Source organism: Equus przewalskii, chromosome 6 (genome assembly GCF_037783145.1).
Source record: "Equus przewalskii isolate Varuska chromosome 6, EquPr2, whole genome shotgun sequence".
Taxonomy (NCBI): Eukaryota; Metazoa; Chordata; class Mammalia; order Perissodactyla; family Equidae; genus Equus; species Equus przewalskii.
This window is the reverse complement of record NC_091836.1, coordinates 25,543,614-25,568,042: the sequence shown is the minus strand read 5'-3', so window position 1 is coordinate 25,568,042 and position 24,429 is coordinate 25,543,614. Positions and strand designations below refer to the sequence as shown.

General features: G+C 37.9%; 1 protein-coding gene across 12 annotated transcripts in view; it reads left to right on the top strand.

Annotated features, from left to right (window-relative positions):
• The window catches only part of SIK3 (SIK family kinase 3), a 241,288-nt gene that overhangs the window by 44,840 nt on the left and 172,019 nt on the right, over positions 1-24,429 (top strand). The window contains exon 1 of one of the 12 annotated variants that reach the window (XM_070624909.1): positions 1,045-1,221. The exons of 9 other annotated variants lie outside the window; for them this stretch is intronic. The gene's annotated coding sequence lies outside the window, so the exon portion shown is untranslated. Of the gene's footprint in view, positions 1-1,044; positions 1,222-24,429 lie in introns of those variants that run through there. 2 more of the 12 variants (XM_070624908.1, XM_070624910.1) reach the window with 2 other exon arrangements.

Here is a 24,429-nt window from a genome sequence, read left to right as displayed (position 1 = left end):
ACTCAACACATTCGGACTCCAGTTTCCTCTCATAAAAAATGTTTATGGGGCCGGCCCTGTGGCTGAGTGGTTAAGTTCGCGCACTCTACTTCAGTGTCCAGGCTTTTGCCGGTTCGAATCCTGGGCGTGGACATGGCACTGCTCCTCAAGCCATGCTGAGGCGGCATCCCACATGCGACAACTAGAAGGACCCACAACTGAAAATATACAACTATGTACTGGGGGACTTTGGGAGAAAAATAAAATCTTAAAAAAAACAATTTAAATTGGATGATCTTCTGGCTCCAAAATTTAGAATCCATCAATTAAATTCATACATTTTTACACAGTGCATTAGTTGTAGAAGTGATAGCTGTAGCAGACTTGAAGAAATAGATGCCAAAATAATGGAGCAGATTACTTGCTTAATGTAGTGTTGTGGAGAAGAGTAGCTTACTACTTGTTATTTATCTGAAGTGTGATTAAGACAATCTGTTATAGAGCCTATCAGAAGTGTTGTGGGTCTTATCGCTGCCCTTTCTTTTTATTTCAAAAAAAGGGAGAGAATTTCCCCTACTTTTTTGAGAATTAGAACAAATTCTATGTAGGATTGGTAACTGAGAATCTCAACTTCAGCTTCATGCCAGTGCCTTTCGTGAAAGCCACAATTTTGTAATGTTCTAGCAGAATATTAAAATGGATTATGGATTACAGACAGTTCCAGGCTTTGCTCTTTCTAGGTCAGCGGTGGAAACCAATAGAGCAATTACTGTTCCCTCTTGTTATGGACTAGGCCTCTTAGGCTCTTTACGGAGCTAAAGTGAAACTCTCTGGAACGGTTCCACTAGAGTGGCTTTCCTGGGGGCTTAGGAGGCTTACCTTCTGAAACCGATACTCTTGTAGTACAAGAATAACTACAAACTGATGTGGAATTAGGAGGCCAGAGGGGAGATGCCATATGCAACTCTCATTCTCGAAAGTCCCTTGGCTGGTGAACAGAGATTTTTTCCCGTCAGTAAGCAGATATTTGGTTATATATTGACAAATCCTCTCTAAACAGCTTTTAGAATAGAAGACTGCTTCTGTTTCATGCCTTTGGAGGCTAAGAAGAATATTGAAGTATGCAGAATTAGGTTGTGGTAGTTTAACGTATACAAATATTACCTATTTAACTCCTCTCAGCAGTCTTCATCTCTCAGGTTTGTTTTTGACCATTGTCTCCATTGTTTGCCGCCAAGAAAGGTAACTGAATAAATTCTTACGGCTGATTTGCAAAAGTTCTTGTCCTTTATTTATTAGCTTCATGAGTTGGGTAGTTTGGCTGATTTGCCTTGTTTAGGCAGTTATTCAGGTTGGACCCTAAAGTTTTTAACTTTTTTTTTTTGGCAGTACAAAATGTGGGGTGAAGAGGTCTATCTTTAAAGTGACCAGGCTTGGTGCCTTTTGGTGCGGAAGAGAGAAACACTATTTCCTGGCATACTTCATTGTGTTTTGTATCATCAAATGTCTAAGTCAGCAGTTTACTTTTTGTTTAGTAGTATGTCTTGGCTTGTCTGAATGAGTCATAATTAAAATACAGTCACTGAGACTCATCTTGTCTAAACAAGAATTATGGTATAGAGATACTGTGCCTTGCCATGCATAGACTTAGAATGGTACAGGTGATTACTGAGATCGCTGAGATAGTTTTTTATAAATACTAAACTCCTTTGGAAGAATTTTATTAGGTTTCTTTACTACCTACCAAAAAAAAAGTCTAGAAAGTGAAAGTAGAAAAGTAAGTAAAAATAATGGTTATTAGAGTTGAAATCTGAAAATTTTCCTTTCATCTACTTGAGTTTTTATATTTAGTCTGTAAAAATGAAGTGATTACTTTGTTTTCTTTGAAAAGATTCAAGGAATAGAACAGTTTTAAAAACAGTTTTGGCATTCCTTTGTTCATTGACCAAAACATTGTCAGGAACACCGACCCTGGGCTTCTGATGTGGCATCTGATCTGTGTTAATAATTAATATTGCTCAGGTTTGCTGTGGTCATTTGACAGGAATATTTTATTGAGCTAAAACTGTCCCGGGGCAATAACAATAGCCTTCAAGTCAGTAAAAATGAGTGCCAGGCACTCCACTAAGTGCCAAAGATACAAAGGTGAATAAAACGTTATTTATACTGTGTCTTATTCACAAAGAATTTGAAGTGGCTGACAGGAAGTAGATGTAATAATATTGTAAAATATAACTAAGTTCTGAACCAGGGAAAATGGAAGTTAGATTTGGAGGCTAAAACATGGTTGAATAAGAAGACATGGACCCTATGGCTGAGAAGCTCAGTTTACTGTTCATCCTAGTAGTGCCATGAGACAGAAGCTGAGCTTGGTTGTGTTCAAGCTATGTCAAGGCATGGTTAATATGTTTAGCTGGGTTATGAAGAGTTCAGGCATTTGGGGGGAATGCCCAAGAAAATGTCATCTGGAGTTGGTTTTGTAAGTGGTAGTGCTTTTGCTGTTTAGTTATGTGAGTTGAATAGCAGATGGATTTCAGTAGAAATTTAAAAATTTTTTTAAGCCTCATCATGTGAGGGGGCCGTCTAAGTACCTGAGCTGAGGAACTGAGGACTGAAGTTTCACTTTATTTTTATCTGGTAATGGGTTTTTGTTTACATGATAAATACGGGTTTAATGTTGAGATGGAAAAAGTAGAAGTGAATAGCGTTTTAGAAATTGTTCTGTTTCTCTTCTTTCTAATTTTCTTTTAGTTATTAAGCTTCCCGTTCCTAGGTCTCTAGAGTTGTTTCATGGCATCCAGGTGGGACAGGGTGTGATTCTTTTTGCTGAATCAAAAACTACTGTTTCTTCAGTTTCACAGGTTAGGGAAACTCTGATCAAGTAAATGATTTGTAATTTGAATATAGAGGCTGTTTTGGGGACTCTCATGGGCAGGGGAAAAAAGATTTACTGTTCTGTGTGGATATATAAACACAATTTTATGATAGTAGCTTTAGATTTTATGGGTTCAACAAATGTCATTGTTGCACAATACATAATCTTCCACGATGGCAGCTAACGAGATACAAAACTGCCTAATTATACCAACAGTTATTTTGCTTATAGAATTTGGTGGCTACTAAGTAAACAGTTTCTTACTTATCTTAATTAGCTTACTTATGTGCCGTCATTGAATGAGTTTTATATTTTCCTTCATGCTGCTGCACTCCACATTTTTAGTTGAACAGAGAAAGATATGAATTATTTTAGAAGACTTGCTCTTATAGCATTTTAGCCAATTGGTTTTCCTTAATTAGGATGATTATTCATATTTAGATGAAATCTAACTCAGGAAAAAATCACAATGAAGTACTTAATTGAAAACATTCAGGGGGCTGGCCCCACGGCTGAGTGGTTAAGTTCTCGTGCTCGGCTTTGGGAGCCCAGGATTTCACCAGTTCGAATTCTGGGTACGGACATGGCACCGCTCATCAGGCCATGCTGAGGCGGCGTCCCACAGAGCACAACCAGATACACGCACAACTAGAATATACAACTATGTACTGGGGAGCTTTGGGGAGAAGAAGGAATTATGAAAAAAAAAAAAGAAAAAATTCAGGTAGTCATTATGGAAGAAAACCTCCTAGAAGGTAAAACTTTTCAAGATTCTCTTAAAGTTTATCCTGATTGTTTATATTCATCCTTATGTGTGTTAACTGTACTGAGGTTCCTGGTTGTGGTACTGATATTTTGGCAAGGGCCTGTGATGTGTCTTAAGAGCTTCTGATGCAGGTACTGACTTTTAAAATCCCAACACGTAGATGTGCGACAAGATACCACTCTATCCTTCAAGACCACATGTGTTTCTTTTCTAACCTGTAAGTTGTGTTTGCTAGTGTATATTTTACATTTCAGCCAATGGAATCTAAAGAATGAAAATGGGAACATATAGAATCTGTCTGTAAACAGGTTTCAGTTTCAGGAGATTGAAATAGCTGTTAGAGCACTGTGGGTTTTAGTGGGAAGGAGTGCTTTGCTGGATGGGCAGTGTCTACTGTGGGTCAGAATGGGGGAACTGCAGCACGTACTTCTTCATCTGTCATCCCTGGTGTCACTTATTAGCAGTTGAACTTGTTCTCTGGTCGTAATGAGAGTCCACAGTCTCTAGATAATAATTTGAATAGGGAGCTGAGAGAAATCAAGAGGACAGAGGTACATATGACAAAAGTAGGCCAGTAAAGGGAAAATCACATATGGATGGAAGAACAGAGACTGATAAATTGGAAAGAAAAAGATTAAAAAGATGTGAAGGATAGAGTAATAATAAACAGGCTCTACCAGTTTCTGTTTGTTGATTAGGAAAGGAAAATATATCTCTGAAATTCTTGGGCCACTTTGGGCAAGGAAATTAGAAGTTAATTCTAGTTGTATTGTTGTCGGAGTATAGTCTTAAGATTTTTGGGGCTGGCCCCGTGGCCGAGTGGTTAAGTTTGCGTGCTCCGCCTTCGGTGGCCCAGGGTTTCACCGGTTTGGATCCTGGGCGCGGACATGGCATCGCTCATCAGGCCACGTTGAGGCGGCATACCACATGCCAAAACTAGAAGGACCCACAACTAAAAATATACAACTATGTACTGGGGAGAATGGGGGAGAAAAAGCAGGGGAAAAAAATAGAAGATTGGCTACAATTGTTAGCTCAGGTGCCAATCTTTAAAAAAAAAAAAAAATTTTTTTTTGTTATTCTCCGTGTAGAAAACAAAGTATGGTACTCACATGGTACTCCTTTAGTTGTTTATTTGTCACTTAGGACAAAACAAAGTAAGAGAGACTTCCAGAGTAGTGTGTAATTTTGGAAAAGTCTTTCTGAAAAATGATTATAGAGCTATAAGATACTCTTCTCATGGAGATCACAGCCCATTTTCCCAGATATTTTAGTATCAAAGTTTCCCAGAATGAGTTCTGTGGAACACTAGTATCCCTCAATGTTTAAATATATGTTCTAGGAGGAAAAGAATCATTAAGCAAGTTTGGGAAATGATAGAATTCCAAAGCAAAATAACAAAATAATAAATTAAATTAGTCAGTTTCTTTATTATAGGTCGTCTGAGAGCTCTTCAAATATCGGTGTGCCTTGTGAATCCCTGAGGAGATAAATGAGGGTGGAACACATAGCTTTTTAAAAATTTAGTTGACCATCATTTTTTTCTCTTACCTTACTCCCCCCCAGTCCCCCAAATTTGGGGAATTTCCTACTCTCATTTTCATCTGTGTATTCCACTTGGGGGGAATACTAGTACTAGTTTACATTTTAAAATATGATAGGGAGTTCAGATAAATACTATAATCCTATTTGAACCTTCAGGTTTCTTGATAATCTGCCCCTAATCTTACCTACATTTTCAGGTTTATTCACCACTACTCTCCCATAATAATTCTTCACCTGAGCTCAATTTCTGTACTATTCCATGATTATATTTGGTACTTGGGATGTTCTCCTCTACCATTATATTAAGATCTAGTTCAAATGCCACCTCTTCCATGAGACCTTTCCTGATTTCTTTAGCTAGAAGTAATCTCTCCTTCCTCAGCACATCTGTAGCATTTATTTGCTAACACCTATAGTGATATTTACAGATTGGTTTGTGATTATTTATGCACCTGTCTTAGATTGCAAGCTTGAGAAGAGAGGGAATACCATGCCGTATTACCTAAAGCTCCTAGCTTAACTGTTCCCCGACACAGAGTAATAATACAAGCTAGTGTTTATTGTTTACCAAGTACCAGACACTGTTCTAAGTTCTTTATATGATTAATCTTTACTACAATCCTATGGGTATCCCCATTTTGTAGATGAGGAAACTAAGTCAGGGAGAGGTAGAGTAATTTACTCAGTCACGTAAGTTAGTGATGGAGCCAAGATTTGAACCTAAGCAATCTGATGCTCTTAATGACAACACAGTATTGCTTCTGTAGTAGGTGCTCAGTGAGTGAGTGAGTGAGCGAATGCATGAAAGAGCAAGCGAGGCCTTGGAAAAGAGGCCCGTCAACTGTGGCTCAAGGTTGTAAGTTACTTTCCTTTTCACCTTTTCTAAGTTGACGTTTGTCTAGCCACCTGATAAGTTCTAAGTGACTAAGAACAATTAGCAGGAGTTCAGGTGGGTCGTGGGAGTGGTAGAAATGAGTGTGTGGGAGATGCAGGATGTTGTGTACAGTCAAGAAGGTTCCGGCCCGTGGCAGAGTGGTGCAGTTCATGAGCTCTGCTTCGGTGGCCCAGGGTTTCCCTGGTTCGAACCCTGGGTGCGGACATGGCACCGCTCATCCCACATGCTGCAACTAGAAGGACCCACAACTAACAAATACACAACTATGTACCACGGGGCATTGGGAGAAAAAGGAAAAGATAAAATGTTTTAAAAAAAAAGAAGGTTCCTTGCCTCACTTGAAACTGCTCTCCTTGCTGAGGGAATAGCGGTGAGCCCAGGCTTTTGGAGTCCAATCACCTGCATGGGAGTTTCAGCCTCCCATTTATTAGCAGTTGGGTAAGTTTCCTAACTGTTATAAACCTCTATTTTCTCCTCTGTAAAATATCGTAGCTACTTCATTAGTGTCTTCGTAAGGATTAAATCGTGGAAAGCACTTACCAGGGTGTCTAGAACATATTAAGTGCTCAACAAATGTTACTTATGGTGCAACAGGTTTGACTTAATGTAAAATTAGCTGCTATTCCTTTTAAAGAAAATATGCCCTTTGAACTTGAACCTTCAGATTTTAGTCAAAGTATTAAATAGATCTATTTCTTCAGATTTTATTTTTTTCTTCCCCTCTACTTCACATTACTTTATCTTCTATTGTGGGGCAAATAGTAGTCCAACATTCAGTTTATTCTCTATTTTATAGCAAATAAGTGAGCACTAGATTAGGAGCTCAAAGCACTAGGTTCCAACATTTTCTTATTTAGTTCACTTTTGGAGGTGATGTTGGCTGTATTTACTCAGTTTGTTGCTCTGGTCATCGATCAGAGATTTTCAATGCTTTCATCACCTGTTCTGATAAATGTAAAAATCTCATGCCTTATTGCCTTTTGTAATATTTTGAAGTAATTACAAAATTACTTTTTTTAAAAAAATCTTTAAAAAGTATCTAAATTAAATTGTTATCTGAGGAGAACAGAAAGTGTTTCTATATATGCTTTGCAGTAAGAATTCTAGTGTACATTGCCCCATAAATGCACTGCTAGTGTCGTACCTTAATAGCAAGCCTGCCATAAACTGAATTTGTTCTGAATATTTTCTCATTGCCAAGCTTTATTTTTGGTGTTTATAACATGAAGACAATGGTATCTTTTTATTTATCCAATAAAATTTTTTATTAATTATGCTTTTTCTTTTAAACTGTACCCTCAAGAGTCAGATTCCTCCCTTCCTGGGCTGAGAATTGCCAAAGCCTCAATGTAGAGCCGAGGTGATTCCCATCTGAGAGATCCTGCGTAAATGGGGGTATTGGGAAGAGCCTTAGCTTTGATTCGTCTGTGGAGGAAAGATGTGAGATTATTAGCAAAGACAAGAGGACTGGAGAGTCATTGGAAATAAAGAATCTTGTAGTAATTCATTCTAGACTAGAGCCAGGGGTGTGTTGATTTGTCTATAAATTGTTAAAGTTGGTATTCTGTGAAGTTTTCTGAGTGGTTCTTTGGTTGAGCAGGTTCAGATGAGGCTGAGAAAACAGGAAGATTGTGCTTGGAAGAGGGGAAGGTTGTGTTTAGGCCAAGACAGGTCAGTAATCTTATAAGAGTCCCCAGGCAGAGCATTTCTGCTTTAAAAAATATTGTCTGATATGTAAATTCACATATCTGTTGTAAATTATTCTGGCTAAGGTTTCTGCTTTCTTTTGATTCAGAAATAAGACAAAATAGAGCTCTGCCTTAAAATGTACAGCAGAAAAGAGAAATCATAACACTTTTCAGAACTTCTTAAGTGGTATGATTTCTTCATGCATTCAGCATTTGAAAAACCATTGAAAACAGAGGAAAGGTGTTTAGCATAGGAATTAACTTGTTTCTTGGCAAGCAGACCAGGCAGCCTTTGAATCACTGGCTCTGTGGTGGTTCTGTTGTTTTTAGTGCATGTGTTTTTTCCTTCTGCTTGATTGTCATCTCTTTTACACTTTCTGCCTTGGAAGATGTCTTTTTATCTAGGGCAATTACCCTACTTACACAGGAGGCAAATTCAAAGCAAGTAGTTGTTTTGTTTAACCAAAACTTCCATTTACAGCTGGTCCTAAGCTGAGTCATTGAGGTTTGTCCTGTCCAGCCTAGGTCTTGAGGCTTGCTTGCTTTATTGTTTGGGAGTGGCAGGAACTTGGAATTCGGTTACATTTCTTTTCCATCCTTATTCATATTAGTTGCTTAATGCTAATAAAAGGCTTCAGATCCACTTCCTTCTTCCAATGTAGCCTCCTTCAACAGAGTCAGGACTGTGAGGACAGGAGTACAAGTGTAGGGCCTGAGTGCTCTTCCTCATTCTAAGTACTTCCACCCATTCCTGACAGCCTCCCTTAAACGCTTCTCAGCCTAGGGGACGCTTTCGCAGCTTTTTCTTGCCCAGGTGATCATTCCCTCCTTTGAACTCAGATAGCCAAGTTGTCTGTGAGTCATGTGGCAGGTAATCTTGTTTTGCTTTGTGATATCTCTTGTAGTTGACTTTTATTGTTAATGTTAAGCTGCTTGAGGACAAGGGCTATTCTTAATTTATCATTCTCTATACTTTTTGTAGTGACTCTTGATTTTTGCCTGGATTTACCTTGCGAATTTTTCTTGCCTCCGCAATGACAAGAGGATCATTTAGAACATTTCTTAAGAACTCACAGAATCTTTTAGACTTTTCAGGCCACGCTGTGTTTGCCTATGGCTTTGATAAAAACAGTTTTTTTTCCTGGCAACAGATACAACCAAGATTCTGGGAAAGACCAGGCACCACAGTCTTCCTAGATTAATACTCACCTTGAGTAGTGTTTTTGTTTGGAGAGAAATTAACGGTATCCTTGACTTAGGCTTAATTTTCACCACCAAATATTTTTTTTTTTATTTATTTTTTATTTTTTTTAAAGATTTTATTTTTTTCTTTTTCTCCCCAAAGCCCCCCGGTACATAGTTGTGTATTCTTCATTGTGGGTTCTTCTAGTTGTGGCATGTGGGACGCTGCCTCAGCGTGGTCTGATGAGCAGTGTCATGTCCGCGCCCAGGATTGGAACCAACGAAACACTGGGCCGCCTGCAGCGGAGCGCGCGAACTTAACCGCTCGGCCACGGGGCTAGCCCCTCACCACCAAATATTTTAAAGAAACAAATGATGTACAATACTTAGCTATGGGGGCAGGTAAACAAGCAAAAATTTAAAATTAAGATCTTGCATAACTAGTTAATAATTGCATAAACACCTTCTAGTTTTGCTGCACGCACTCTGTAACATTAGAAATGAATGACCTGATACGGTGCTCTGAGTTTCCCGTAAGGGATTTATTTCTTAATGAATTAGGGGTTTCAAATTTAACAGGAATCTGCATAATTTTTATGTAATACCCCAAATTTCACCAGAGTTTCCCTGTTGAAAGCCCTAACTATTTTGCCAGAGAGTCATTTAATAGATCTTCCACGTGGCTTTGGCCTGGTGGCGTGTAGCGGTCCTGCAGGAACTAATGATACGCTAGTGCAAGTTGCCTGTGATGGAATAAGGACAGTAAGTATGTCAATGTTTGCTTGGAGAGAAAAGTCGAAAATTCTGCTTTAAAGGAGCTATTCCGATCTCTTGAGAGGATATATTTAGATCTTCGTTTTTTTTTTCTCTCTAACGAATTCTTGGGAAAATGCAAACCTTGAGTTATGTCCTAAAATATTTCCCATGCTGATTACTACCTTCGGTTTTATGACTTCTTTCTTCAGGAGCTGACGTTTCTGTAAGCACAGTCAGAATGCAGACTCTTTTTTTTTTTATTGAGTTATTGATAGGTTACAATCTTGTGAAATTTCAGTTATACATTAATGTTTGTCATTCGTGTTGTAGGTGCACCACTTCACCCTTTGTGCCCACCCCCCACCCCATCTTTCCCCTGGCATCCACTAAACTGTTCTTAGTCCATAATTTTAAATTCCTCATATGAGTGGAGTCATACACAGATTATCCTTCTCTCGTTGGCTTATTTCACTTAACATAATTCTCTCAAGGTCCATCCATGTTATTGCAAATGGAATGATTTTGTTCTGTTTTGCAGCTGAGTAGTATTCCATTGTATGTATGTACCACATCTTCTTTATCCATTCATCTGTTGCTGGACACTTAGGTTGCTTCCACGTCTTGGCTATTGTAAACAGTGCTGCAATAAACATTGGGGTGCACAGGACTTTTGGGATTGCTGACTTCATGCTCTTTGGATAAATACCCAGTAGTGGGATGGCTGGATCATATGGTAGTTCTATTTTTAATTTTTTGAGGAATCTCCATACGGTTTTCCATAGTGGCTGCACCAGTTTGCATTCCCACCAGCAGTGTATGAGGGTTCCTTTTTCTCCGCAACCTCTCCAACATTTGTTGCTATTAGTTTTAGATATTTTTGTCATTCAGAATGCAGACTCTTTAAGTCGAATCAGCTGGGCCTTCCAAAGCTTAGCATGAGCCCAGGAACCCATGAGTTGTCTCCATAACATCTATATTTCCACATTTCCTTCTGTTATGGTTATTTTTTCTGAGCACTTGTTGCAAAATATATCCATACCACAATATCTCAACTTTCAGGAAAATACAAGTTATATATTCTTTATGTTATTATAAGAAACAATTTATTACTTACATTATTATTTTAAAAAATGTTATTTCCTATTTCCATCTTGTACAAAAAGAATGGATCTTGGATTCTAGGAAAGTACAGATATATATCCTATGCATTGGGCCATGAGGAGGATAGGCAGCAGATGTTAGCTCAGGGCTAATCTTCCTTAAAAAAAAAGGCCTTGTATAGGCTTTGAAATATCTGCATTTTATATATTAATACTTCCTTTATTAATATTAACGATAATATATTCCATATTGTGAATACTACTGATAAATGAGTCTTAATGGCGAACCTATTGTTTACAAAAATATTTGGATTATAGCCCCAAACTGGAAACGACCAACAGATAAATAAATGCTGGCATATTCATACAATAAAATACTACTCAAATAAACAAGGATGAACTTGAATCTTAAAAACATTATGTTGAACAAAAGAAACCAGACACAAAGGGGTATGTGCTATATGATTCCATTTATATGAATAGTAGAATAGGTAAAACTATTCAAAACTATTCATTACCAAGTAATGGTAATGGAAATCAGAACAGTAGTTGTCTCTGGCTGGACGAATGGAATTGACTGGAAAAGAGTGGGAAGGAACTTTCTGGCGGAAATATCCTATATCTTGACTGGAGTGATGGTCTTATGGGTACATACATTTGTCAAAATTCATCAAATGGTACACTAATATGTGTGTTTTAGTATATGTAGTTATAGCTCAATAAAAGCCATTTGGGATGGAAATCTTTCCACAGTGAATAATAGTGGTAGCAGTAACCGTAGTAACAGAAATGACTAATAATTATTGAGCTCTTACATGCCAGACAACAACCCAATGAGGTAGGTTTTATTGGTTCCACTTTACATATAAGGAAACTGGTTCTTAGAGAATATCAGTAGCTTGTCGAAGGTCACAGAGCCAGTATGTGTTTCAATCCAAAGATGTATTTGACTCCAAAGCCAGTTTGCTTAATAGTGACACCTTTCCTGGGTGTGTATTTTTGATGAATTAAATATTTTCTTAAACAGGACATATTAATATAATTTAAATTTGTTTGATGACTCAGGGTCATCATTATGAACACTGTTTTTTGCACTGAAGTGTATAGGGCTCTTTCCCATGAATTGAATGAGCTAAATGTTTTGTTGAATTCTGTTTTGTAATACTTCAGTCTCTTCCCTCAATCTAACGGACTTTTTCTCCCCTGGTTCCCCTTTCTACTTTTTTCTCCTTTTAATATGCTGTGGGCTGGAAACGAGAAACTTAATAATGATTTTTATATGAAATAATATTTTAGTACGGACCGAAGAGGCTTTTCTTCTTCAACGTAATGCATAGGCTTTAGTGCATGAACCTTCTGATTTATTTTGCCTGCTCAGAGTCTGTCTCCCCGCCGCCTCCCCTCTTTTAAATTCACCTTCTGCTTTTTGGTTGTGTTCCAGTTAGAAGTAAGATGAAACCAGGGGTATAGAAACAGCTTTTTTGTGATGACTAACGAATAGTGTTTAAGCATTAGGCCGATTGGTTATTTAGCCAATTAGTGTGGGTCAGTCGGTTCTAGGCCTAGAAGAAATCAAACTGTAACTAAAGCTTACCAAATATTGGAGCTGGAGTGGGAACTTGTAACTTTCATTCTGTTTGAGGTGACAGATATTTGTTGTTTTTGGTTATGTTGACATATATGAGGTGAATATTGTTATATAAGGAAACATTTCCAAGTTAGTAGCTTGAAAATAAAATTTTTGAAAAATGCTTTAATTTGTGGCTTAGCCTCTCCTCCAGGATAAACAACGACTACAAGGAATTTTGCAAGGAAGGCTTGACTTTGTATGCATTTATTTTCTTTATTTTGCAGCATGTCTGTACAAAGCATACACACACACACACGTACATACATACATATATACACAGGTACAGTGAATAGAGGCTAGTCTGCTTTTTTTTTTTTTTTTTTTGGTGAGGATGATTGGCCCTGAGCTAACATCTGTTCATCTGTTGCCGATCTTTATTTTGCTTGAGGAATATTGTTGCTGAGCTAACATCTGTGCCAGTCTTCCTCTATTTTGTATGTGGGATGTCTGCGCAGCGTGGCCTGATGAGTGGTGTACAGATTTGTGCCTGGGATCTGAACCTGCAAACCCCTGGCCGCCGAAGCGGAGTGCACAAACTTAACCACTATGCCAACGGGCCGACCCCATAGTCTGCTCATTTTGAGCCTTCCCCACCTGACTTTGTGGTAGCCATGGGAGCAAGAATATTTTAAATGCTTCAGACTATTAATAGAAACTTGGTCAATGGAAAGATTCCAGAAGAAATCTACAAAAAGTACGCAAGTTTTTTATTGTTATTTTTACTCCATCTTTAGTCTTCTGATGTTATCATTTGAAAAGGGCGCTTTTTTCCACTTTCATCTAGGCTTCTCCTACCACATGTGAAAAAAGAAGCCTGTTTTTATTACTTGGATCAGATATTTGACAAGTAGGAAACAAACTGTGTTTCTCTATAGGTTGTAAATATCCATTATACTTAAATGTTGATGTAGTCCATTCAAATTCACATTGAAGGGGTTGAAATTTTGGCCTTTCCTTTTTAAAACATATAATGATGCTGTAAAATAGTGAGTTAAATAAATGGCTTTGTTAATTGCTGGCTGCATTCTAGGCACAGTAGGAGTATAAGCAATGTGTGATGTAGTCTCTGTTATTATTGTATTTAATAATCTAGTTGTCCAAGTTATCTAGGTTACCAATTTAAAACAGAAAGTTATTGTCTTATCTTTATGGCCAAGCTATTCTGGTAGGAAATGCCTGATAGGAAATATCGTGGTTAAATTTAATTAACAGTGTTAAAGAGTCACGTGTAGATAGCTTACCATAGAGTGAATTGCTTAATAGGACAGTGTAAGTGTTGCCTTGTAAGGTTAAAAGACTAATCTTTGGATGTACATGAGAGAGGGAGAGAGAGAGAAACAAGTAATTGCTTTCCCCTTTGTGAGTGGCAAACTCTTCTTATACATAATCTTAGAAGGTCTCTACTTCCTCAACTTGATAAAGAGCATCTACAAAGACACCTACAGCTAACATTATATTTATTGGTGAAAAACAGTCCTTTTCTGCTACGATTGGGAATAAGGCAAGATATCTGTTCTCACTATCCTTATTCAACATAGTGCTCTAAGTTCTAGCTAGTGCAATAAGGCAAGAAAAAGAAATAGAAGGTGTATAGATCAGAAAGGAAGAAATAAAATTTCCCTATTTACAGATGACATGATTGTGAAGAAAGGAATCTACAGATAAACTTCTAGAAATAATATGTGCATTGTCAAGATTGGAGGATGTGAGATAAACATATGTAAATCTATTGCATTTATATATATTAACAATGAACATGTGGAAATAAATACAATATCATTTATAATTGCTTAAATAAAAAAGTAATACTTAAGTGTATGTCTAACAAAACATGGACAGGACTTGTATGCTGAAAACTACAGAATGCTTATGAAAGAAATCAAAGATCTGAATAAGTGGAAGAGACGTGTTTATGGATTGAAAGACTCGACATAGTAAAGATGTCACTTTTTACCGAATTGACATACAAGTTTAGTGCAATTCCTATAAAAATTCCAGCAATGTTTTGTAGATATAGACAAGATTATGATAAAATATATGTGGAAATACAAAGGAACTAGAATGGCTATTATAAGAAAAAGTGGGACAAATCACTCTACCCGATTTCAAGAATTTATAGCTATAATAATCAAGGTTGTGTGATACTGGTGAGAGTGGTGGACACTTAGATCAATGTAACAGAATAGAAAGCCCAGAATAACAGAGACCTACACCAATATTCTCAGTGGAGTTTTTTAAATTGAGGTATAACTTACAGACCATAAAATTTTTCCTTTTGTACAATTCAGTAGTTTTTAGTGGATTCACCTAGTTGTACAACGTTCACCACTACCTAATTCTAGCACATTTTCATCACCTAAAAAAAGAAACACTGTGCCCATTAGCCATTGCCCAACTAACTTTTGACAGAGATACAAAAGCAATTTGATAGGGGAAAGATGGCCTTTTCAATAATGGTGTTGGAACAACTGGACTTTGATAGACCAAGAAAAATGAATTTTAACGTAAACTTCACACATACAAAAACGAGCTCAAAATGGATCATGGAGTTAAATGCAAAACATAAAATTATAAAACTTTTAGGGAAAAAACCGAGAAAAATTTTGGAATCTAGATCTAGGCAAAGAGTTCTCAGACTTGACACAAAAGCGTGGACTGTAAAAGGAAAAATTGATATATTGGACTTCATAAAAACTAAAAACTTTTGTTCTGCTTAAAAGGATATTAAAGACTTTAGCTACTTAATTTAGCTAAAGACATGTTAAAAGGATGAAAATACAAACTACAGTCTGGGTGAAAATATTTGTGAACCACACATCCAACAAAAGACTAGTATCTAGAATATAAAAGAACCCCACAGTTCACTAGTAAAAAACCAGATCAGTCAGTTAGAAGATGGCAAAAGACATGAAGAGACATATACAAAAGAGGATGTACAAATGGCACATAAGCACATGAAGAGATTTTGTTATATTTTATCCCTTTTGCCTTTTTTTCCTCTACGCACTTTTATTTTACATAGTTAACTGAATATGCAGGGATGTGTCCTGTTCTCTTCAACAAATGTTGTTAAGTGTTTTTTCATATTACTTAAAAATTATCATAAATATAATTTTTAAATGGCTCATAGTATTCATTGTATAAATGTACTATAATTTATTTAACCATTCCTCTCTATACATTTAAAATCTTTCCATTTTGTTTGCTATTATAAATAATCCTGTGATGAGCATCTTTGTATATAAACCACTGTCAGGATTTCTGATTCCTTTCTTAGAATAGATTCTTAGATGTGGAATTAGTGTGTCATTGGGTGTGGGCATCTTAGAGGTCTTTGAAAACAACACAATGCCAAAGTATGAAATACTTTACAGAAATATTATTTCAGTTTATGCCCCTTCATACTCCCCTCTTTAAAAAAATTTTTTTTTTAAATTGTGATAACTCCTCTTTCTTGAATTTCTCCTTTCTCTAGGTTTCCAAATGCTTTATCTTGGCTCTCCTCCTGCAACTCTGTCCTCTTCTCAGTCTCTAACATTGTTTCTCTTTACCCCTTAAGTATTTGGATTCTCTGAGGTTCTTTTCTCAGTGTCTTCTCTCTGTATTTCTGTTCTTCCTGGGCTGTGTCTTCAACTACAGCTTACGCCCTAATCACTCCTAAATCTCATATCTCTTCTGAGTTTTAGGGCCCAGTTTCTCTAACTGTGTATTGGACATCTTTACCTTATGCCACATAGATATCACAGACTTTTCTCAGTTATCACAGACTTATCTCAGTTATCTAAAACTGGACTCATTATTTATCTAACCAGAACATCTTCTCCATCTCTACCCAGTAGTATAAGCCAGAAGTCTGAGAGTTAGCCTAGATTGCTCCTTCAACCTTGCCTGCTACTTCTTGTCAGTCACTAAGTTTTAAGATTCTGCTTCCAAAATAGCTAATTTGTTACCTCCCCTTCATTCTCTTTTTCACTGCCTTAATTTAGCTACTCATATTTTTTGTATTACTGCAGTAAAGTCTTAACTTTATTTATGCCTATTTCTGGCCTCATATCCCTGAGTTTCATCCTCCACTCTAAAACCGGTTCGATCTTTTTAAAGCATAAATTTCAGCCTGTTATTCACCTTCACTGTCTTCTCTCTCTCGTAAAACAAAACCTATTTTCCTTAGCATAGCATCAACGAGCCTGGTCTTGGTTTCCGTGGCCCCTGCCTGTCTTCCTGCTTTGTCTCTGGCCATGCCTGATATGCTCCTAAGCTAGTTTCCTCAATATATTACATATATTTTTTCTGGCCTTTATGCCTTTACCTGTCTTGTTTTTTATTCCAGAGCTGCGTCCTCCCTCTCCTATCTCCTTGCCAGATTTCTTTCACTTTTCAAGATTCAGGTAACATTATAGCCCCCTGTGGAAAGCTTTCTTGCCCTCTTTAGGAGGAATTAAGGGCTTCCTCATTTGTGTTCCCATTGTGCCACATACCCACTTTTGTTGCCACTTCCTATATTGATGTACCTTTTTCTTTTGGTTAATTTGTCCCTGACCCTTATACTAGATTGTGATACACCCCCTTTACCACTTAAAGCAGGAATTGTGTACCCTTTTTGTTTCCTCAAGGCGAGAGAATAGTGTCCAAAATATAGTTGATTCTTTTTTTTGAGGAAGATTAGCCCTGAGCTAACTACTGCCACTCCTCCTCTTTTTGCTGAGGAAGACTGGCCCTGAGCTAACGTCCATGCCCATCTTCCTCTGCTTTATACGTGGGATGCATACCACAGCATGGCTTTTGCCAAGTGGTGCCGTGTCCGCACTGGGGATCTGAACCGGTGAACCCCGGGCCGCTGAGAAGCAGAACGTGCGAATTTAACTGCTGCGCCACCGGGCCACCCCCTATAGTCGATATTTAGTAAATATTTCTTGACTAGATAACGGAATGAGTGATGAAAGTTTTCGTGGATGAAAGGTTTCATGATGACAAATTAAAAAAAGTTTTAACTTTAAGGAATATCATAGAATCTGGAGTCATAGGAATTGAGTTTGAGTTGTACCATCATCTTTTTAGTGTCTATCATTTTAGGCAAGTCATTTCCCTTCTCTGAGCTTCAGTTCTTTTGCAAAATGGACATAGTAATAGTACAAGTGCTTTTTAAACAATAAATGCTCTATAAATTTTAGTCAGTATTGTTTTCAGTAATAAAAAGCCCCCTGTAAGTTCAGGCCCCACAAGTGTAATGCACTATCTTCATTGAAGTGAGAGGATAATTACTCAGAACTTTGAGTAGACATACCCGCAATTGTAAGATCAGCTTACCTTGCTGTGCTGTAATTTGGTTTGCTATAATTTTATTGACCCATCGCTTTGTTCTTGCATTGTCTCATCACATCTTCAAACACCAAAGATGTGTCAGGATGAGTCAGTTTCAGAAAACAGCCTTCCCTGAAAGTAGTCCATAGTGCTTATGGTCAGTGATGTGCAGTTTCCAGGATGATGAAGTGTACAGATGTTAACAGGGTGCCATGCTATTTTCTAATGTGGTTTGACTTTTCTAACTGTTGTCAGTGACAAACTTGTGTACTGCTAGTCCGCCCTGTTTTCCATGTTTTCTATACAGAGATGTATAGTTAGAGCAGTGATGACTAATATGTTTTCAAGAAATGCCACTATAACCTTTAAGTCTAGATGAGTAGCTTGAGCATTTGAAGCTGTAGCTTTTTAACTGCTTCTGATGACTGTCTGCTCCTCCCAAATGAATCACTTTATGAACATGCATGAGCTTATAAACACAACTTTTTAAAACAAATTCCGTTTGTTCCGAAATAATATCACATTGGTAGTATTTTCCAAGTTTTCTGTGAGAAGCAGCTTTCCGTTAGTCTTAGAAATTCTTTGAATAATCTAGTATTTTTTTTTACTCATGCTACATTTTAGTGACATGTCTGGCTTTATTTTCTCTATCCTTTTTTCCATCGAGTTTCTTGATTTTGCTGTTTCTCCTTCACCCTTTAGACAGGTGAAACAGCAGCGACTCATTATAGGCTGTGCGTGGGGGAGCTCAGTGGCCAGAGAGCTGGTAGACCTCTGGAGCACTAAATAACCAGCACCTAGGCCTCTCTTTTTATTGTCCAGGCAAGGCTTGCAGCAGAGATGTGCCCATTCAGTCTTTTATTAATATATAATTTGTAGCTTAGATTACTTCGTCAAATAGTATTTACATTTGACCTGGATGTTAACCATGTATTGCTTTGGGACATTTTTAATTGTTAAAAGTCATGGTTGGGTTCTAATCAATGTGTACACCTTCAAGTTGTTATTCATCCACTTGGGGGCTTTCCTTATCTTCTTCAGCACGTCAGTTGCACACAGCGGCTCAGCGGTCAAGCTTGTTTCATTAGTGCCTTAACGAGCAGTCACAGTATGTCATCTTGTAGAATGCAGGTATATCCTTTATCTACACTTCTGCCTTTCAGCTTGCTTAGGCTGTAAATTCCTTGCAGATATTTATTTCATGTAATCTTAAAGATTTAGTTTTATGCACGGCACCATTTTGTTTTCCTGATAAAGATGGTTATTATAAAACTCAGGTTTGAGAAGTTGATAATAGTGGCTTAGCAGTGAACACAAGTATTGTGTGAAGTAGTGGAAAAAGCCTTAGAGAGGCATTCAGAAGACTCCAGTTCCAGATCTGGCCATGCATTTAACTCACCATGTCATCTTGGCTAATAATAACCTAACAATAAAAATAACAACACCTTAATTTATGCACTCTGCTGTTTACACAGCACTTTTGTAGAAAGTATACTGGGCAGATATGATTATTCCCATATTATGATGAGGAAACTAAAGCTTAAAGAGTTTAAGAGATTTGCTCAGGGTCATCTACCTAGCAAGGGCTAGGACCAGGATTGACTTTCATTCTGCTGTTTCCTTTTCAGTTATACCATACTGCCTCTCATTTTACCTTTAATTATAAAATGAAAGGTTGGACCAGGTAAGTGATTTTCAAGCTATGTTTACCCAGAATCCTAGGATTCTGTAGAATACCCTCTAGGTTTGCTTGTGAATAAGGATAGAAACATGGGGAAAGCTGTTCAGGCTGGGCACCAGAGTGGACGTGTGGGGTGAGGTGGTAGTTGCACATTTCCAAATGACCTGTGGGTCTTTTTCTGCATCTGTTATTATCAGTGGATAATCATGTGTCCATTGGGACAAAAAGAAGGTGGAAGGGCATCTGATAGAACTTCCGTTTTTAAGACAAGGAGGAGGGATTCATAGTTTCTTAAAAACATTTGAAAACGAATTGATTAGATGATCTCTAAGGCTGTATTTCAGCCCAGGAGTCTGAAAAATGTTGCAGCCTTAACTTTGGTAGTGCTAGCAGGTGGGCCCATCGTGGCTCTCGAGATGCTGCCACCTTACGTCACTTTAGGGTTGTAGGGCACTGTGGGAGCTTTATTCATCTTTCAAGGCAGTCTGTTCCTACGTGCTCAAGTGGCTGTGTTTAGTAGTCTTTAGGGAAAAGAGGCAAAATGTCAGAAATGAGCATGGGTAATTGTGTTTATGTAGCCAATGTTGGTAATGCTTTTTTTTTTTTTTTAAGAGTGCTGGTAAGAAGGGCTGACTTTGGAGTTGCACTGGAGTTAATTTAAAAAATGAGCATGTTGTGCTTTAGTCTACGCTAGTTATCTTGGGTGTCATTTGTGTTTTCTACAGTCTGCCAATCGTTAAACCTAGCATTCGAGAAGGAGCTCCTTTTTTTTCCTTCCAGAGTAAAGGTGTTTTTCTTAACCCTTAAAAGAGAGATCCAGTATGTATTCATTTCTGCGTTTATTTCTGAACAAAATAGACCTGGCTTTTTGGCTAAAATATTCTTTTAGCTACTTGTAGATCAAAGTGGCGGTTTCCATTTGTAATGTAAGTTATTTACATTTGTACCATTTGACATTCCTCACTTGTCCTCCGTGATCTGATGAGCATCTCCTTGGCGATTATGAGGGACTCATTTGGGCCATGTGGTTATCAGTGACATTTTGCTTCATTTCTTCTTCTCTTAATCTGCCTCAGACGGTCTGTGGGTCATCCACGACTTTTTCAGTGATACCTTTGACATGGGGATGGTTTGTGTCACTTTGCCTGATGTATGAGGCAGCTCTAGTCGATGAATATGGTGTACATGCTCACAGGCAGATGCAAGTGTCCACACAGCCCTGAGACTCTCTCCTTTCTGCTTAGTGGAGGTGTTTGGTTCCTTAAGAATTAATTAGTGCACAGACATTGGAAATAAAGGCTGAGGGAAAAAAAGAGCAAGTTTTTTCACCTGGGGTTTTGTTTTTATTTTTGCTTTTTTTGAGGAAGATTAGCCCTGAGCTAACATCTACCCCCAATCCTCCTCTTTTTGCTGAGGAAGACTGGCCCTGAACTAACATCTGTGCCCATCTTCCTCTACTTTCTATGTGGGACACCTACCACAGCATGGCTTGACAAGTGCTGCCATGTCCGCACCCAGGATCCCAAGCAAAGAACCCTGGGCCGCCAAAGCAGAATGTGCACACTTAACTGCTGTGCCACCAGGCTGGCCCCTGGGGTTTTTGTTTTATTGTGGTATTACATGGGGCTACCTCTTGGTGCTTCCTAACTCAAGTGTTTTGTTATTAAATAGCCATCTTTGACACTTGTATTTTTTAGGTAAAATTTGTGTACTAGGAAATGCACAGATCTTAAGTATACAGTTCACTGAGATTTCATAAATCCTTATAACCACTACCTTAATTAAGATAGAGACAATTTCTGTCATTCGCATAGTTCTCTTGTGCTTCCTTCCAGTCAATGCCCAGACACCTTTGCTTATATAATAAAAAGATTTTGACATACTCAAGTACAAAATGATCAAACCTTTGTTTCTGTAGCAATTGGAAGTATAAATAATACATAGTCAAATTAAAACTAAAATTTTTTTGTAGACAGGCCTGTATGTCTAGGCAGAAGGTGTTCAAAAACTGCTTTCTTAATTAAAATGGAATTTTGATAATAATTGACAAAGACAGTAGCAAAGTAGCCCTGCTACCTTTGGTATAGAGTTTGTGTCTAAAAACAGTCTCTCTTTTTTTGAGGAAGTTTATTTTTATTACAAATTGTATGATTTTTTTTTTTTTTTGTCTCTTTTTGGTGAGGAAGATTGTCCCTGAGTGAACGTTTGTGCCAGTCTTCCTTTATTTTGTATGTGGGAGGTCGCCGCAGCATGGCTTGATGAGCGGTGTGTACGTCTGGGCCCGGGATCTGAACCTGGGAACCCTGGGCTGCCTAAGTGCGTGAGCTACGCCACCCAGCTGGCCCCAAAACATAGTGTCTTATGTGTGAAATTGACAGCAGCTTTCTATAATGAAGTGTTAAACAGAGGCATCATGTAGGGTTTTTTTTTTTTTGAGTAGTCTGTATACCAAGTAAAAGGCAGAGAGGACATTGGCCCAGGGGCCAAGTCCTCACTTTTCTATTCCTAGGATACACCCCCTATTTGTAAAATATCATTTACCTCAGTAGGCTGCTATGGGCATTGGTTAATATTTGGAAAATTCTGTGTAAAGAGCAGAGTTCTGTCCGTGGGCTTTTTACCAGGGAGATTGAGCAAACTTGTACTAAGTGGTTGACCTTTGATAAGTACCACTCCTCCCATCCCAACTTCTGATTCCATTTTTCTTTTGTGCAAATAGTTCTGGAGGTTCACTGTTTATTTTTCACTACACACGCAGTGTGCTTGATCTTGTGTGGAAACTGCCTGGATGACCGTGGATGACCCAGGCTCTTCGCAAGGGTGTGTGCTTTGTGGGAACTGGCCAAGTTGGCTGTTACACTTACTTTTTCTGAACAAACGACTGTGTAGTTTCATCTGGCTCGTGTGGTCAGCCCTCTGGTTTGGGAGGTTGTTGTTTCTTTTAGTGTATTTGTTTTTGTTTTAGCTGGTAGTAATTGATGTGGTTGATGGGACTTTTCTTTGGGGAAGGTACCACTTTGAACTTCCCTTTACTTTCAAGTAGAAATAGTATAGCCCTTTATAGCCCAGAAGTATCAGTAAATACTTGTTTTATATCCTTTTCTTGTAATAAGGAAAATACTGGGGCAGAAAATGGTTTTGTTTTGTGGCCCTGAGGTTAGTTAACAATGATTTCTTGAGATATCTCTTTTTCTAACATTGAACATAGTCAGTTTATCAGTATTATCCTTGTCTATTTTGGGAAAATTATTTTTATTTCATATAAAGGAAGGAAAAAACAGCGTCAGCCCTCCATTCGCTAAGCCTAAAGTTCTGTTAACATAGTTTCAGGTTAGTAGAGATTATGTGTCTGGTACTGGTAATATATGTGTTTGGAGAGCAAAGTCACAGCAAAATGATACAAATGAATGATACTGAAGAATGGAAATGTGATACGAAATTCCTGCAGACTTCTTAATCCAACCCCCATCTTGTGTCAAGGGACATGGAATTTACGTCATTGTGCCTTGCGTAATAAGGCCACTGATCTACAGTTTCACTGCGGCTGAAGTTGTGTGGCGCATGTGAGACTTCTGCTTAATTAGTTTTATGTGTGTCCGTTAGAGGACTCTGTGCCACTTAGATTCAAAATAGCAAATTTCCCCTTTTCTTTGAAAAGATGAAGGGAACAAAAAATTCCTTTAAAACACTATTCCAGTGATTTCAGTTTTTTTAACCTATTCTATTTGTTTAGTCTTGTGTTTGTATGTCACCTAAGCCTTACTTTGTGACCCTTAATACTTATTATTATTGACCCTTAGTACTTATTATTATTAACAATTGCTCATAGTTTTGGATTTATCCAAACCTAAAGTGTAAATTACAGTTCATCTCAGTCATTTTAATAGTTTATCTTTCTTAAAAAGAAGTTGATATACAGTTTACCCATAATTTCCCAATTAAATTAGCTTCATTCATCTCCCATTTGATCACCTATTGGCCAACTTCAAGAATATTAAAGTTCCTGATATAATCTCCATTTTGAACCTCCATGACTAAAGTGTCAGACTCTTTACTTGGAAAATGTCATTTCCAGTATCTGTCATTTTCATTTGGAAAGCTTTGTAACTGCAGGGTTTGCTGTTGGCTTCCCTAAAGTCAAACCTTATTGCCTAGTAATGAACAAAATGAGAATTAAATATTGGGAGAGGACGAGGAGTGAAGGAGATTTTAGTTTCTTTCTTTCTTTTTGTCTTTTTGTTGAGGAAGATTTGCCCTGAGCTAACATCCACCACCAATCTTCCTCTTTTTGCTTGAGCAAGATTCTCCCTGAGCTGACATCTGTGCCACTCTTCCTCTGTTTTGTATGTGGGTTGCCTCTACAGCACGGCTGCCAACGAGTGGTGTAGATCTGTGTCCAGGAACTGAACCTGGGCTGCTGAAGCAGAGTGTGCTGAACTTAACCACTAGGCTACTGGGCCAGCCCTGAGATTTTAGTTTCCAATGAGCTTTGTTAATTGTGAATGAATCTTAACTGTTTATTATGGGAACTTTATTTTGAATTCACTCTGCAATTATTTACTAGTGAAATTGTCCCTTACTCACTGTGACCTTCAGTAGGTCAGTTCTGTTCTTTGGGCTTGTGTTATTTTTTGTTTTTTCTCTCTTTTAATAGAGTTTAATTTTTAGTGCAGTTTTAGGTTCACAGCAAAATTGAGCAAAGGTACTACAGAGATTTTCCATATACCTCTTACCCCCACTCATGGATAGTCTCCTCCGTTATCAACATCTGCTACCAGAGTGGTACATTTGTTACAAGTGATGAACTTACAATGATACATCATCACCTGAAGTCGGTAGTTTACTTTAGGGATCACTCTTGGTGGGGTACATTCTATGGCTTTGAACAAATGTATAATGACATGTATTTGCCATTATAGATAGTATCATACAGGGTACTTTGATTGCCGTAAAAATCCTTTGAGATCCGCCTGTTCATCACTTCCTCTCCCCAACCCCTAGCAGCCACTGTTCGTTTTACCGTTTTCATAG